We start from the raw sequence: 18656 nt of genomic DNA, 5'->3' as shown, positions 1-18656 counted from the left end.
AAGGCATATAAACAAACAGGAATATACAACACAATTAAAAAAATAAATCTCCAGAAACTGACTCTATAGATTCAGACCTCTATGAAGTCCTTGACAAAGAACTCAAAATTAATCTTAAAGGTGCTCAATGAGCTAAGGGAGAATACAGATTGACAACAAAATAAAATTAGGAAAGCTGGTCATGAACAAAATTAGAATATCAATAAGAATATAGAAACTACAAAAAAAACCAAAGAAATTTTGGGGCTGAGGAATATAATAACTGAACTGAAAAATTCATTGGAAGAATTCAAATTAGACGTGGTCAAGCAGAAGAACTAATTAGGCAACTTGAAGAGAGGTGATTTGCAATTGAGGCAAATGAGCAAAAAGAATTAAGAACACAGATAAGTGAAGAGAGCCAAAAGGGAGACAACAGTAAGTATTGCAATAATAATACGCATTACAGAAGGACAAGGAAGAAAGAAAATTACCGACAGTCTATTTGGGAAAAAAAAATGGCCAAAAATGTCTCAAATTTGAGGAAGGAAGTGGATATACAACTTTAAGAACCTAAATAAATTCCAACTAGGTAAACCCTAATGAAGTTCACACAGATAACATTATAACCCAATAGCCACAAGTCACAGAGAAAATCTTGAAAGCAGGAGAAAAAAAGTCATTCATCAAACAGAAGGAATTAAGAGGAGAATATTACCCATGGATTTCATAGCAGAAAACGTGGAGGCTATAAGGGAGTGGGATGATGTATTCCAAGGGTTAAAAAATAAAAGTAAAACCTTCCAACCAAGAATATTGTATCTGAAAAAGCTGTCCTTCAAAAATGAGGAAGAGGGGTGCCTGGGTGGCTCAGTGGGTTAAAGCCTCTGCCTTCAGCTCAGGTCATGATCCCGGGGTCCTGGGATGGAGCCCCACATTGGGCTCTCTGCTTGGCAGGGAGCCTGCTTCCTCCTCTCTCTCTGCCTGCCTCTCTGCCGTCTTGAGATCTCTGTCAGATAAATAAATAAAATTTTTTAAAAAATGAGGAAGAAATCAAGACCTTCTTAGATAAACAGAGGCCCAGATAAACAGAAGCCATTACCAATAGACCAGTGCTATAAGAAATGATAAAGGGAGTCCTCCACGTTGAAACAAAAGTTTGCTAAACTGCAACACGAAACAATAAGAAAATAAAAAGCTCTCTGGCAAAAGAAAATACATAGACAAATATAGAGTTCTGTAGGATTGTAATGGTAGTGCATAAATTGCATAAATTGCTTTTCATTCTGGTAAGAATTTTTAAAAAGCATAAAAATTCTATATCTATATAAATGATATAAAATGTTAAAAAGAAGTCATTGTGACATCAATAACAAAGTTTAAAGAGTAAGTAAATGTAAAGGAGTAGGGTATGACTTAAGTCATTGGTTTAAAATAAATTGTTTATACCTTTAAGATATTTTACATAATCCTCATGCTAACCACAAAGAAAATACCTTTAGAAGATACAACACACACACACACACACACACACACACACACACATAATAAGAAAGGACTCAAACTATGTAAATACAAGGAAATTAAGGAAACACAAAGAAAGGCGGGAAGAGAGGAAAAAATAGCAAAATAGTTCTAAGTCATCCAGAAAAAAAAAAAAGAACAAAATGGCAATAAGTCCTTCCATTTAAGTAATTGCTTTAAGGTACATACACTAAATTCCCCAACCAAAAGACAAAGATTGACTGAATGCACAAATAAAAAATCTATCTATGCAGTACACAAGACTCATTTTATGTATGTATGTATGTATGTATGTATGTACATACCAGACTTACCTAGATCTAGTGATACATATAGGCTGGAAGTAAAAGAATGGAAAGAAGTATTCCATATATATGCTAACCAAAAATGAGCAAGGTGAAACCATATTTATATCAGACGAAAGTAGACCTTAAGTCAAAAACTTTTATAAAAACAAAGAAAGAAATTATGTAATTAGGAAGTCAATTAATTAAGAAGTTAATTAGAAATATATTTATACACCAAAACGAGGGCTTTGGAATACATGAAGTATATGCTGACATAACCAAAGGGAGGAAATATACTGAAACACCATAATAATTGGACATTTGAACATCCCAATTTCAGTAATTAATAGAATGGCCAGATAGAAGATTGATAAAGAAACAGAAGGGTTCAACAATAGTACAGACCAATTGGACCTTAAAGACATATGCAGAACATTACACCCAACACCACAATACATAATCTTGTCAAGTGCACACGGGAAATATGAGAACTTTGTAAACATATCAGATTTATTTATTTTTTTCTGACCACAAAAGAATGAAACTAGTAATCAATAGTAAAAGGAAAACTGGAACTTTCACAAATATGTGGAAGATTTGAGCAGATACAGAGGATAAAGAGAAATAGAAAAAAAAAATCAACAAAACTAATAGATGGTTTTTTGAAAAGACCAACAAAATTGACAAACCCTTAAATAGATTAAGGGGAAAAAAAGGGAGAAAACTCAACCAAAATCAGAAATAAAAGAGGAGACATTACAAGTAATGGCACAGAAATCAAATGGGTAACAAGAGATTTTAATAAATTCCTAGGAAATTATTATTTACCAAGGCTGAATCATGAAGAAATTTCAAAAAAAATCTAAACAAACATATGACCTAAGGAGATTGAAACAGTAATCAAAAACCATGCAACAACAAAAAAAGCCTAGAACTGGATGCCTGGGTGGCTCAGTCAGTTAAGTATCTGCCTTTGGCTCAGGTCATGACCCCAGGGTCCTGGGATGCAGACTTGTCCCTGGCTCCCTGCTGAGCAGGGAGTCTGCTTTTCCCACTGCCCCTCCCCACAGCTCATGGGTATGTGCTCTCTCTCTCTCTCTGTCTCACACACTTGCAGGCTTGCACTCAGATTCTCTCAAATAAATAAATAAACAAACAAAATCTTAAAAAAAAAAAAAAAAAAAAAAGCCCAGGACCAACCGGCTTCACTGGATAATTCTAATACAAAGTTATAAAGAATTAACACCATTCATCCTCAATTTCCAAAACTGAAAGAGAAGGGGAGTACTTCCAAACTTACATAATGTGACCAGCATAGCCCTAACACCAAAGCTAGACAAAAGAAAACTAGGGATCAATATCCCCCAAAAATCTTCAACAAAATACTACCAAGGCAAGTTCAGCAGCACGTTAAAATAATCATACATCATGTCCATGTGGGATTTATTCCTGGAAAGCAAGGATGGCTCAACATGCAAAACCCAATTGATACATCACATAAACTGAATAAAGAAGACAAAGTACTTGATCATCTCAACTGTTGCAGAAAAAGCATCTGAAAACAATTCATCACCCTTTCATGGAGACAGAATCAAAAACACTCAGCATACTTGGAATAAAAAGGAACGACCACAATATAATAAAAGCCATATATGAAAAGTCCATAGCTAATACCATAGTCAATAGTGAGACACTAGAAGCTTTTACTCTAAGATCAAGGACAAGACAACAGTACCCAATCTCATCACTTTTATTCAACATACTACTAGAAGTGCCAGCCAGAGCCATTAGAAAAATAAGAAAGGCTTCGAATTTGGAAAGGAAGAGGTAAGATTATTTCTGTTTATAATCAACATGATCTTGTATCTATGAACCTGATAGTTAGTCTTTGCATATTACGCTTTTAAGAAACTTCCCAGAGTGGGGGTTGGTTACGATGGTGACGTCGGAAGTCTCTGAACTTTCTTCCTTCCACACACACTTTGAATGTACAGCTAAACATGGGGTAATTATCCCGGAAGGAAAACCAGAAATAGCTGAGTAACCCTTGTACATGGGGCAAATGAGAAAACACCTACACTGGAACTGGTGGGAAAGACTAAAACACACTCTGATCATAATCCTCACCACCCCCAGACCCCTGCACATCATCATCATAAAGTCAGGAGGGAACTCCCCACTGCCAGCTGCTCCTTGAGGAGTGGAAGGTTGGACCTTTTCTCTAGTGTCCCAATTTAAGACTGCCAACCTAGGGATGGGACCCCAAAGCATCTAGCTCTGAACTTGCGTTCAGGAGATCCACAAGACCACAGCAAACAAAGGAGTACTTGTTAACGTGCATATGAGGACTCAGGGAGGCTATACCCCAGGGCTTAGCCAGAGAGAGCAGGCGAAATTGTCCATCTCCCAGTTTCTCCCCGCAAAGTATCTACTACATAGTTTAAAAGCTGTTGCCTGTGGGTAAGGTTGCTAATTGAGCATTTATCGAGGTGCTGGCTGGAATCCTCCCCAGAGTCTGAGAAAATGAGCAGACAGTTCCCCTGCCATCTCTCTACAGCCTGCTCCAATTTTACCAAAATCTCCCTGGAAGGAGCTTGTACACATGTCTGCATCCCAGTCTCTGTGCAGCTGCCTGGGGGACAAGTCCCCCGAATACCGCATTCTGATAGCTAACAGGGCTTCCATTTAAGAGTCCCATAGGCCTGCAGCACACAAAGAAACAGTTCTTAATCAGTTTTCCCCACAGGACTCAGTGCTGCAGAGGCATGCAAAACACTTGTCTCCCAGTCTTTCTCTGAAAGAGGTCTCTCTGCATACCTTAAAAACAGCTGCCTGGAGGTTAAGATTCTAATTTATCACTCATCTAGGGGCCTCGCTATGCTCCTCTGCAAAAAATCCTCAACAGGGAAGCTAGTAGACACCCGTCTGACTCTCTCTCACCTTCTCCAAGTCGCCAGTGTCTCCCTGGAAGAAACACCTCACAGCTGTGCCTGCTGCCTGAGGGACAGGACCCAGATTGCCTGGTTCTGATCGCCAACGGGAGCCTCGGCTCACAAGTCCTGGAGGGCTGGAGCAAACAAAGCCGCAGTTCCTGATGGGTGCAGAACACTCCCTTGTGGCTACACCCAGGCCCAGCACAGCGAGGGCAGGCAAAAACATCCATCTCCCATCTTCTACCTGGAAGAGACTTCACTACTACATGCTCTCCCAGCTGTTGCCTGAGGATCATTTCCAGTCAGCCTGCATCTAGGCGCCAAACGGGATACTCCCCACTGGTATGCTGACAGGTCTTGGCACACTTGCGACTGCTGTGAGCCACAAAGAACAAAGAAGGGATCTTGAACAGTAACCAAGGTTTCAGAGACAACCAGAAGCTCAGGCTGGGCTGATTAACAAGGCTCGTCTCCCACGGGAGACCATTCTGTCAAGAAGAGGAGAGAAGGCTGCTCTTCCTAATGCCGGAAGCCAGCACAGAGTCAAAGGAAATGAAGAAACAGAGGAGTGTACGGCAAACAAAAGAACGAGATAGATGTCCAGAAACTGATCTTAATGAAGCAGATAGAAGTGGTTAACCAGATAGAGAGTTCAAAATAATGGTAATATATACGGGTGTGATGGGAGAGCCATGAGCCAGGGAAAAGGTCACATGTAAATTGTCATGGCTAAATGTCTGTATCAACTTGACTGGACCACGATGGCCAAAATATTTGGCTAAATATTGGTTAAACATTCCTTCTAGGTGCATCTGTGAGGAGGTTTCTGGATGAAATTAACATCGGAAAAGGTAGATTGGGTGAGGTAGAACGTCCTCCCTGTTAGGGCCTATTTAGCCAGAGCAGCCCCACCTCGGTTGAACAGCCATTTTGTTGTTTATGCAGTAAAACTTAAATTGACCCTGCCCCCCCAGGGGAACTTACTTAAAAGCAAGTCCGGGAAACCAGTCCCAGGTAACAAAGCCCAAATACAAAGGTGGGTCAGGTGAGGTAGAGATAACAGCCTGAATGCAGGGATGAGTCCGGTCAGGTGGAGACATCCAATCAGTGGAGTGTGCACATTGTCTCCCTCGCTACCAAGAAGTGTGGGCCCCACCTTTTGGGCACCTTTTGGGCGCCAATTCTGACCAAGGTGATAGGCTAGTTCAAATAGCTACTATGGGGTGAATTGTAGTTCAATTGGCCATCCGTGTGTGACCTAGCATGACTGTGCAGCTTTCTCTGTGTGTTGCAATCTCATTGGCGACCTGTGTGTGGCCAGGCTCAGCCACATGGCCTCTGCTCTATAAACGTCTGTGAGGCAGGGAGGGGTCGCCCTCTCTGTAAGGGGCGGACCCAATGGTCTGTTTGACGGTCAGTTTGATTCTCAATGCTTGGCCCGAAATGAAGCTTTGCTTGACCTTCGCTTTGTATCAGTCTTGCTCCTTTGACCATGGACCCATTAATGGGGGAGCCAACACTCCCCAGTGTGGGTGAACCTTATTCATTGAAAAACTGAACAGAATGAAAAGCTGAATAAAAACCAATTCTTTCTGTCTGCCTGTCTGTCTTTAAGCTAAGACACTAGTCTTCTTCTCCTGCCTTTGGACTCAGATTTAAACTTAGACTTGCACTCAGACAACCCAACACCACAGACTCTACTAATTCTGAGGCTTTCTTATCTAGATAGCAACCATATCTTTAGTTCTCCTAAATTTCCAGCTTGCTGACTGCAGTTCCTGGATTTCTCAATCCCCATAATAAATGCATGAGTCGATTCTTTATAGAAAATATATTTATAAATTAAAAATCATATATACATACACAGTTTTCATTCTTGTTTTCTGTTTCTCTGCAGAACCCAGACTAAAAAATGGGGGATTCTAGAGTGGATGTGGACCTATATCTAATATAATATGGGAAATAAATATGCATAACCACTCCTGGCCTCTTTCGCCTTTGGTGCTGGGACCTAGTCAGTTTCCTCTCATTATGGGAATCTATTTTCTTACTGGTGTTATGAAATAAAATGTGTTTGAAGGTCTAAGGAAACACAGAAAAGCATCTCTTCCACTCCAGAGAAGTGGTGAAGATCATTTGAAAAAATGAGGCTGGGGGTAATATATCAAACTTGTGATTTGTAAAGATTTGTCGACATGGTTCAAACCACGATGCGTTAGGCATGTGTGCAAATTACTCAGCTTAGATTACTCAGACATTTCTCTTCTTTCCTCTTGCCTCCTCTGACACGGACCTGAAAAATCTCTTTTTTACTTTCTAATTGATCATCTGCACTCTATTTTCTGAAGACCCTCACGTCAACATTTAGGCAAGTGAAATGCCAGTGCCATTGCAAATGGGGGAATAAATGTGTAACTCGAACATTTTTATAATAATTACATTAGACAAAAACCGCATTCCAGGGAGTTTTTAATGGGTCTAATAGAGGCCCAGAGACTCAGGGGAGCAGAAGGCTATAGGCCAAAGAATTTCAACCACCCGAGAAGAAAACTAATGGCCCATTAAAGCACACCCTGGAGTGCTTTATCGCTGTCATTGGAATTAGAATATATATCTTTGTTTTAAAATAGAATGCTGCTTTGATGACATTTTAACATGTTGCCTGCCTTTTCTCCACCGACTATCAGTACCTTAAAAAGTCAAGCAGGAATTAAAATAAAACAGAAGGAAATGAAAACTTTGATTTCAAAGAGAAACTAGAGGCATTACAACTAAATTATTTTATAGGGCTATGAAATTATGTCACAATACAATTATTTTCCAAAGGAATTGGGAGAGAAGGTATTTGGATTGTGGATGTAAATAGGAGGTTAATGCGATCCTAAGAAGATGATGCCTGGAATAACTTTCCATTGATTGACTTTGGATTTTTAAATTACTATATATTCAAGTATCTCTGAATTCCTTTTCATTAGGAAGGTTTTAGCATTTAAATTGATCCATAAAACTTGTTGGTAACACACGTGTGAAAATTGCAAAACCAGTAACATTTTTTAAAGGACGTTTTGTTTGGAATTCATGAGAAAGCACTCTTTGTCTTGAATGCATAACCTCTGAAAAACAGTGGTCTGTCCCTCTGTATTCTTAACTGTAGGATCCTGCTAAGTCAGATGAGTTTCAGCAGTGCCCTGCATATTAGTATGGGCACATTTTTCATGAAAGCCTAATAACAAGATCTCATCATCAACTCATATTTAATCAGTGTTGATAGAAGGACCATAAAAATGACTCCTGAAAAAGAAACTTTAAAAAACAAGGCTTGGCAGGATATTGAGACTTGATAATCCTGGATTGTGAGTTTATATGTCCCTATATGATTTTATATTTAACTAGATAAAGAAAGCATTACATAATCAGTGGCCAGTTGGATATATTATCCCAGAGGAATGTCTCAAAATGTACCAAAAACAATAAACGTGACTAAGAATTAAAACCTTAGTAATGTGAATGTGAAATAGCCAAACTTATTAGAAAGATAATAGGTGAGGATTAAATGCCATTTGTATATAATGGGATAATTCTCACATTTAAGTATCAGTGTGTTAATATTCACATTATCCACTGGTTCTTATTGCACAAGGTAGGGGAGTGTGTGTGTGTCTTTAAATCATTAAAAGATAAAATCTCTAACAGGAGGTGACTCTCACATCTGTGCACATAGACCCAAGTTTGAATGACTGTCAAGATCCACTTGCTTCAGCTCAAACATAGATAGCCCTAAAAAAGTGCCCCTCTCAGCTATATCTAATGCCCAGCTATATTATCCAGATATCTATGAATTTATGTAGCATAGTCTTGATCAAATTTTCTCTTTAGTATAATACTCAACCAGCAGAGAATTGCCCAGTCATAAATATATACCCAGGAAAAAAAAAAAAAAAAAAGAAGAAGAAGAAGAAGAAGAAAAAGAAAGAAAGAAAAAAAAGGAAGATCACTCAGCTGCTTAGTAGAAACAGTTGAACATTCTCCTGTTATACTCGTTTCCAAGCACCACGCCCTAAGTCAGGTTGAGCTTTCACATATCTCCTAGAGAATTTTGCTGAAACAAAGTCTTGATTTATTCACATATGGACCCCTGCATGACCAAAGAATTTCAGTTTGTGTAAATCCCAGATACAGATGGGGTGGGTTAGAGACCAGACGATGGAAAGGTAAAGTTGATAGAACAAAAAAATTGGAAAAAAACAATCCTGTAACTATAGTTAATATAAAAACATTAGTAATCGATAGCTTCAAGTAACCTTTCCTGATCTTTGAATGCCACCAAAAATCACAGTTTCCTTAGGCAAAGGTTGGTCCTCTTAGAACACTTAGAAAATTGTACTTTTCAATTTACGGGTAATACATATATTTATATGTATAATGTGGTCCAAGAGCCAAATAAAGATGAATGACTACTGAAAAAGAGAATTTTAGAGAATTAGTGCATGGTAACACTTTCAATCTATATATTAATCACATTCAGATTTCCAATTAGACATTCCTAACTGTACTGGAAGCTAATTTTGCTTAAAAAAATTGAATTTTACTTGACCTCAACTCAAGAGAAAAACTGCGAAAAGAGAGCTTATATTCATTTTATTAGATGCTTGTAAGTCTGAATATTTTTTCTCTGACAATAATCTGAAGTTTATGCAAATAAATTAGTGAGCAAAGGAGAATTTGGTAAGCTTGTAATACAGATATATTACTAAAACAAACATGGTTTATGTAGCTCTCAGTTGATAATTAATCTTTTAGTAGGTATAAATAATGGGATTTGTTTGGTGTAAAAGTGGTGACTAAACCCATTTGTTATTTCTATTTATTTCAAATGACTTACAAGAATGCAATTAATTGTGGGCTCTCAAATACAGTTCCTTATAATTGGGGATGTGATATTATTAAAACTGTCCTTAGGCATAGGAGAGATTGGTTGTTCTAGAATATCAATTTCCGAAATTTTGAGAATATAAACAACAGCATAAAAAATATTTCTTTTGTTAATAAATTCTGATAATGCCCTTTTGCTCTTCATGGTTTCATGGTAGTATCTGTACAGAAAATAGACAACAAGGTAAGACCGGGGTAGGAGGAATCTATGAAAGTTTATGCTGATTATTCCAGAGTCCAGTTCCATGGTCATCAATGTAAAAGGCAGGACAGCGGACAGGCCTAAGATCAGGTGCCATTAGACACGGAGAAGACTAATCTGGGATTGACGAATTGGGAACAGTATTGAATTTGGAAGCCAAGGGCACTAGTGCTATTTTGGGATCTATCATCCATGCATCGCATAATGCAAACTCTTTGTGACACGTTAAGTTTGGCTCTCCTAGCACTATTTTCAGACCGCCCATCATATAAGAAGTTGCCTTTAAATATCTGGATTTTTATATCTCCAGGAAATTGCCTTCAAAGATGCCAAGTCTAGATCTCCAGAAAAGCAAAAACCACAGCAACTTCTAAAAAAGCAGATACCCATAATTTGTCATCTGTGACTCCACAAGTCTTTGAAATACATTTTTTTTGTTTATTTATATTTCCATAAAGTTAGTTATATGTTCATGGTCTCTCTTTTCTAAATCCCTTTAATAAAGTGTGAAGGATAAGATCCCAGGATCCAGCCTGAATCTGAAACCTCCCTCTGCTCATTATGATAACTGCCAGGTTATGATCAAATTTCTTAACTTAGTTTTTCTCAAAATGTCCATCTGAGAACAGGGATCATAATAATACAAACTCACAGAGTTGTTACGAAAAATCAGTGAGTAACACATCTTGCACAGTTCTTGGCACTTGGTAGGTACTCAATAACTTTTGTTATTTCTTTAAGCTATTTTTTTTTAAGATTTTATTTATTTATTTAACAGAGAGAGACACAGTGAGAGAGGGAACACAAGCAGAGGGAGTGGGAGAGAGAGAGAAGCAGGCTTCCCGCTGAGCAGGGAGCCTGATGTGGGACTCCATTCCAGGACCCTGGGATCATGACCTGAGCCGAAGGCAGATGCTCAATGACGGAGCCAACCAGGTTCCCCTCTTTAAACTATTATTTGATGTAAGAACCAGAGATCCTTGAAGAAATGGCGGACTCTAGGCCTAGAACAGGAAGTGGATAAGATGATGCACCTGTGGTGCCAGAAAGTAAGAAAGTGCTCAAATACAAAATAAAGCAAAATAAAAAAAAACCTCAATGAAGGGGGTATATCAAAGGACACAAGATTCAAGTTGGATTCCAGCGGGCAAAGGTAGAACATTTTAAACAACAAAATAGATTATAACCCAAAGTACAAAATAGATGCATGTGAGTCTGTACTGAAATAAATAAATGATTGAATAAATAAATGGGAGAGAAGAAACAAATGTCCCTTTCAGAAAAAGCATAAATACTGTATGTAATTATTCTGTTCTTAAGGAGGCAAAGCATTTCTCCCAGTCCTTAGGTGTAAGCTGCAGAGAGTAACCTTCATTTAAAGAGTACAGTAAGAAACTGAATGAGAGAGAAAGTGTTTTCAGAGGAGAAACCTGAGAAACACAACTTCATCTGGGTGCTCAAGTTCAACATCAATTGCACTATCAATAAGTCACATCTATTCCATGTATCCTTGATATGGGATGGAAATAGTGATTTATCTCTGTGGTCTTTGCCCCCTAAAAAACCATAACCCCAGTTTCATCATAAGAAAAAAAATATCAGATAAATTCCAGTGGAGGGACATTATACAAAACACTTGACCAGTACTCCCTAAAACCGTCAAGCTTATCATAAACAATAAAAGTCTGGGAAACTGTCACAACAAAGAGAAACCTAGGACACATGTCAACTGAATGGAAGATGGTATTCTGGAAGGGATCTTGGGAGAGAAAAAAGGCATTAAGTAAAAACAAAGAAAATTTGAAAAGTATGAACTTCTGTTAATACTAATGTATCAGTATTGGTTTATTACTTGTAACAAATACAAAATACATTAATACAAAATGTTAATAATAAGGAAAATGATATGAGGCCTATGGAACTCTTTTTACTATCTTTGCAATTTTTATGTAAATATCAATGATTCTAAAAATTAAAATTTGTTTAAAAAATTTTTTCAATGCCCAATACTTACTAATTCAATCACTGTGTCTCTATTCAGAAATCTGACTGAAGCATTCTGGGTCAAAGTACAATTTTGTTTCTATCAAAGTCATAATTTTGTGGACACATAAGCATGTGGGTCTTGGTTTTGTGAGACCTGCGGGTCATGCCTTTTGGAGGATTTCCTTTGAAGAGTAGAATGAAAAGTTAATACCAATGTGATTTTGAGTATGTACATGTAAGTTCAAGTCCATTGTAATGTCTTTAGTAAGGCCCATACAAGGGAGTGGTCCTGAAGTTTCAGCTTCATTAACACCCTGGTAAATATACCTCTGAAATAAAACTGATCTAACAGTGACCTGAGAATAAAAAGAATATTATTATTGGAGAAAATAATTGGTATCTACTTTTTGTTGGTCTCTACCTCCTCACACATACGTAAGATTATACACACTGAATTTTTGTTTCATTAAAAGTTGATGTAGACATGGATTAACTGCCTACTTCCTGATATGTAGCAAATATTCCCTATCTTATCACCTAACTTGGCACAGTGAGAATTTCTCCTTAAATGCAGGAGACCATGGAATTCAAAGCCCAGAGGAGGGGTTGGCTTTTGATAAAACTTTTGATGGAAATCTTCCATTTTAAGAAACAGAAGGGGAAGCAATAAATGCAGGTACAGGGGAAGACTTCAGTTCCCACGGGATGCCAAAGAGGAGGAAATTTCTGTTGGTTTCTGTTTTCCCAGTAGATTATGTTTTAGGTCTTTAGCTGAGAGTGAGAAGGATGAGACTGGTATAGGAGCTTTGAGAGACGAGGGGGTGTGAAGAAGGGATTGTGGAGAGGGAAGACAAAAAATAACGTACAGTTGGATTGCTCAGCAATACTTAGTCATTCGGCATGTGTGATCATAAATTTAAAGTAAGATTACTTAGCACAAGTGTGTGCTTTTCCAGCAGCAGAGCTCATCTGTGTAGGGCAGGCACGGAGTTTATCCTGGACAGGGGTATTTACCAGACAAGCCTGGTAGAGAGAGAGGGGAACAAAACGGTCACAAGTCTCCACGAAGGTGTGAAAACAATGACAGGTCTTACGGAGCAACTTAAATTCCACAGCACACCATCTTTTCTAAACTTAGAATCATACTTTCTTCTGCCTGACATAATTATTTCTTTGGTAAAGTCATGATTGAAGGCTCAGGTTAAATGTTATCATTGCTTCCTTTTCTATATTCCCAAGGAGACCTGTGTTTCCTTCTAGCATTATAATAATTCATTGTAATTACCACATATATGTTTTAAGAATTACTTCATATTAGTTACAATTATATTACTAAAATGAAACACCTGTTATCATTCACCATGGGCATGACACCTTTATATAAAATAAAAAATAAAAAATAAAAAATCCATTTGCACAAATATTTTGTCTTGCTTATGAAGATAGTGCTTGATCATACAGTAGTAGCCAGATTTCTTTAAATGTATTAATAAGTTTAATATGCGAATGTAAATGAGTGGGTAGGGCATGGGTTTCTACATTATTATTCATGAATTCCTGAGGGTTAGCACAGTATCTGTTACTTTACAGACTTGCAATAAGTGCTTGCTCAAAAATAAAATAAATATCTGAATCATGTACTATATATAAAGCTTGATATAGAAGATATATAACTGTTTATTCAGCAAGCCTTTCCTATGCGTGCCTACAATGAATTTCTTTGCTAGTAGTAATCTATTTAACACAATCATATAGGTTTGACTCTCTTGAAATGGTTGACTATTGTAGTTTTTGAAAAAGTATTGTGAAATTCTTAACACTCATCTGTGCTCTCAATTATAATACTTTGGAATATTTAGTGTTTAAGCATGACTATCCACATATCAAATGTAGCATTTCTCTCTAGGAAGGGTCAGTCCTGGTTTGCTAAAAACCCCTAGTGAGGGCAATTATTACATTTCCTTTATTTTGACAGTAAAAGTATTGGAACAGATACTCTTTCAGGTTTATAGAAGTGTAATACAAATTCCAGTTGTCCCCTTAGTCATTAACTTGATCATGTGGTCATACCTTCAAGGCTGTACTCAGAATAAGAAGGTAAGAATGGGAAAGAGATTCTGCGGAGAGATTAGCAACACTTACAATGACCAATGTCTGGCAAGACTGCATCAATAAAAGTTACTTCAGAGGTGGTATGTAATTTTTCAGTTTTTTGTTGTGTGTGGTTTTTTTTTGGGGGGGGGGTGGGATGGGGGTAATAGAGAATTTTATCTCTGAGAATAACCTGCAGTGGGAATGATCTTCACATTACCTAGACTTGATCTCATGGATAATTGTCTTAATTACGCCAGAAAGTATATTTCTACTGCTGGCCATCACCACCTTTGTAGACATGAAAGTGCCTTTGTTGATAACTTCCAATACTGTGAGTACCTCATAGTCAGTGCAGAAAAGCTCTAAAAGCTTGATGAGAATTCTTGACAGTGAACATTTAATGGTGATGTGTGCTTAATAACGAAGTAAGAACTCTCCTGCAAATTGGATTCTGGTATTTCAATCAATCAGTGGAGACCACAACGCTTGTATCTTGAGCTCCGAAATGGAACATACTCTCCATACCGATGGACATTATCATTGGAGAGATAAATAATTGATGTGAAGACTCTGTGAGGCTGATGACCAACTAAAGAGTAAAGATTCTCTTTTGTACAAAAATTTGAGGATTCACTTCCTATATTTTCAGGCATACATATTTTATGAGTAATGATATTATTGCCCCTCTTGTTTTCCTTTATATTTTCTATCCCTTTTTTCCTCTTCTCAATCTCTATTGTCAATAGGTCTGGGTTTGAACAGCTGCTCTATCAATTACCAAGTCTATAACCTTGAGCGAGTTATTTAATCTTTTTGAAACTGTTTCTTTTTTTTTTTTTTTTTTAACAGCAGAACTTTCAACTGATTTTGGTAATTTATCAAAACCAACTAGTGCCTGAGACCTATTAGCTGCCCTTCCCATCTCTTCCATACTCTGACCACTCTTTTGTCCTTGCATGTTTATTAGACACAAGCACATGCATGTGTGTTTGTATGTGGGGGTGGGGGGGTGTCTACACAGGGTAGCTTCTGTTTGTTGAGGTATGTGGGGGTGTGGGGGTGTCTACACAGGGTAGCTTCTGTTTGTTGAGAGCTAATGATATTTCAGGCACGCTGCTAATATTTTTACATGGAGGATCTTACAGTATCATGAGAAATAACTTTATGGCTGATTAGTTTTAGTTTCAGATATATCATAAAAACTACTCAAGGTCAGAGATGGAGTCAGAGTTTTGACTGGGGAACTAGACTTGCCTGCTCCTAATACCTTATGTATCAATCTACCTTCTATCTCCCATTGTACTAGCTAGCCAAAATGAAAGCTTACAAACCAAAATGCAATTGAATATTATACCTTTTACATAATTTATCTGGTTTTAACTTAATAACTATAATATTTATCAGTTTTAAAGATAAAGCAACCACAGATTAACAAAGTCATTAATTTTTCCAAGTTCAAAATCTCGCAAGGAATTTTGGGCCAGACACTGATTTCAGCAACGGGTACACAAGGATGGAGACTGGATGATCTTTTTCCTAATGAAAGAAAAGGACATGTGTAACAACGAATATTGTGAGAACGGGTAATTTCATTGTGCATAGAATAATAGTACTTTAGGCTGTAACTCCTCCTTCGTACAAGCTCTTAACCACTTCTGAGCTTCGCTTGGCCTGTGACAAGAAGAATGTGTACCTCATAGGGCCATCCGGAAAATTAAGTGAGCTAACATGTGGGAAAACAGAAGCCATTATACAAACGTAGTGCATTGTTGTAACTGAAACACAGGTTCACATGAGCATTTCATGGGAGCACAAAGGTATTCCAGACTGACTTCCTGGAGGCAGCCTACAAAATGGAGATAAACCCTCAGGATATTTACTAAAGGGTGCTTTGAGGATTTACACCTATGGAGGGGTAAGAGCAGAGGCAGGATCAGGCCACAGTCACTAAGCTGTAATTCATGCCCAGGAGTCCAAGCCCCTAAAACACCCCTGGAGCTGCAGTGTTCTTTCAGAGTTGGGGTGAAGGGAACAGTTTTTACAACCCCATGTTGACTACCCATTTGATGCAAGCAGCCTCAGAAATGAAGCATGAATTTGGACAAAGAAATTATTTAAACTAAGACAATCCCTTATTGAGTGCTAAAAGCTGACAGACATCTTAACTTAGCACTCCTAGAAGATGGGAGAATAATTTTAAATTCCAGACTGGAGGTCTGGATTGTGCATCAGAGAAGGGAAGGCGTTTCAGTGCCCTGGTTAGGAGAGAAGTGTTATAAAAGCCTACACATGAGAGGGGATATTTGATTTTGGTCTTAGACTTGATAAACTCTGAAACTTCTATTGACACACGTGCACACGGAGTGAACCCCTTAAATAGTAGACGTTTTATATGTTTGATCTCATACTGCTTAATACAGAAGAGAGAGCTGAGAGATGAACTGTTGCATTCGAGTACTGTTTCTCTCTTGAGGAGGTAATTTCACCTGATAGGATGATAGCCTTTTATGATATATCTGTATTGTTTCTCTGATATCATTTAGACTTTGCAGGAGTGAAACGTAATGTGAAGGAAGTCTCCTTTAGCTCGTGGACATACTCAGAGGTCATTGATAAATACCAAATATAACCATTTTTAGAAAAGTTGGCACAACAGTGTATGTTTTTATTCAAGGGCAATGGCACAAATTTGCTCTTGTGTTGCCTTAACTACTTCTTGAGGTCTTATTTTTCTTCCAAACAACCCTTTAACAGACGATGTAAAAGTCCTGCCAACTTGTGGTTTGCAGAAGATAAGCTTCCAAAAGCACTTTCTAATACATGTTCCTCTCACAAACTTATCTTTACGGATGAATGGGTGGGATGCATGAGCATTATGACCTCCTGCTTTGTGTGAAATTTTATTCCAAAGAAGCATCCATTCAACCTAACTTATCAACGCATTCTTTTTTCTTTTTTTTTTTTTTAAAGATTTTATTTATTTATTTGACAGAGAGAGAGATCACAAGTAGGCAGAGAGGCAGGCAGAGAGAGAGAGGCAGAAGCAGGCTCCCTGCTGAGCAAAGAGCCCCATGCAGGGCTCCATCCCAGGACCCTGAGATCATGACCTGGGCTGAAGGCAGAGGCTTAACCCACTGAGCCACCCAGGCATCCCTTATCAATGCATTGTATACTAGTTTATAACTTTTCTATTTTTCACTGACCTGCCCATTTTCTAAGCACATAGGTGATAATGTGGAATTACTTCATTTACTTGAGGTTAGCCAACAGTCATTTCTCCTGGCACTTAATGCAAAAGAGAAACAGCTTCACTTCAGTAAAAACCCTACACTTAACTGCTGTTAGACCTGAATTGTTCCTGACGTCGAGATTCCCTGTTTGAGTCACCAGAAATATTTAGTCACATAAGGAGACTTGGGACAAAGACCTCACCAAGCAGAGCGGAAATACTTTTAAGATGTATTAAAACCCAAAAGATTACAGCCTTATTTGAGCAGAAAGAGACCAATTTTTATGAAGGTGAGTATTGCCTTATATAAGTTGGAATAAATATTGTCAATGCAATTATATTTACAGATTGGTATTCTGTGGTGCTCTCCATGCCGGGGAGACTTTAAAGCTGTCTCCAGGTTATCCCAAGCCTATATAAAAGATATACTATTCTTATATGACAAATACTATAGTTTCTTGTTTGAGCACTAGCATATAAAGTACACAGCACACAGACATTTCAAATCCTATGCATTTGACAATGGAGAGCTCAGAAAACGGAGAGACACAGTCTTTTGGCAACTTCTCTAAAGCCCCGGGTTAAGATGTCATGAGCTTTCAAGTCAAACACATGTAAGGTGGGTCTCAGCTCTACATTTTCTATCTCCGTGCAGACTGTTCCTTTCGACTAACCTGTTTCTAATTTGTGTTCTGATTACTTGCAGTGACATTTTTTGTCACTGTCGACGCGAAACACAGAAGCTAGGCCTCCAATGCGATTTAAAGGCTCCACTGCAGCTGGGGCCCATCAGTGTTGTCACAACTTCTGATGTCTGGAGATCTAGGCACCAGAGTTAGTAAGACTGGCACTATTTAATTCTCTGAAGAAGTCACTAGTTCTATCCAACGGAGACACCAGTTGCTTTTGCTGCTCAGAGTCATTAAAAATACGCTGATTTTTGCATTTGGATTGTGTTGTGTAAGAAACTAAGTGAGGTCTCAAGAGAAGAAGATAAGGACCAAAGGCGTGATAGTACCTGTATGTAGTACTTCTCACGGAGACATCAACCAGGAACCAAGTTGGACATGAAAGATGGGGGAGGTCAGATGAATCAAGGCATTCTTCATTTGACCTCAATCTACCATGTCTAGCAGCCTATTCCAACAATCATCTCCACCTCAGATGAACCTCCTTAGGTTTTCAACAATTTAGCCTCTGGCAGTGGCCAAATATCAGGTAGATAACACTCACTGATAGGCAGCCAACCAGACTAGCTAATGCCCTCTTATTTTTACAACCAAGACTTCAACCAGGGCACAGCTAAAGAATCAGAAAATTGGTTGGGGAGGATCAAATAGTATAAAAATTTATCATTAGGTCTGTGAAGTACTCAATGAAGTAGTTTAGCTATTCCTTACAGTCCCTGGGTTCCTCGGACCAACAATGTATTTATGACTCAACTGTCAAATCATCTTTTTTCTAACGGCACTGTTCCCCTCTCAACTAAA

The sequence above is a fragment of the Martes martes genome (assembly GCF_963455335.1).
Source record: "Martes martes genome assembly, chromosome: 17".
Classification (NCBI taxonomy): domain Eukaryota; kingdom Metazoa; phylum Chordata; class Mammalia; order Carnivora; family Mustelidae; genus Martes; species Martes martes.
Note: the sequence above shows the minus strand (reverse complement) of the source record.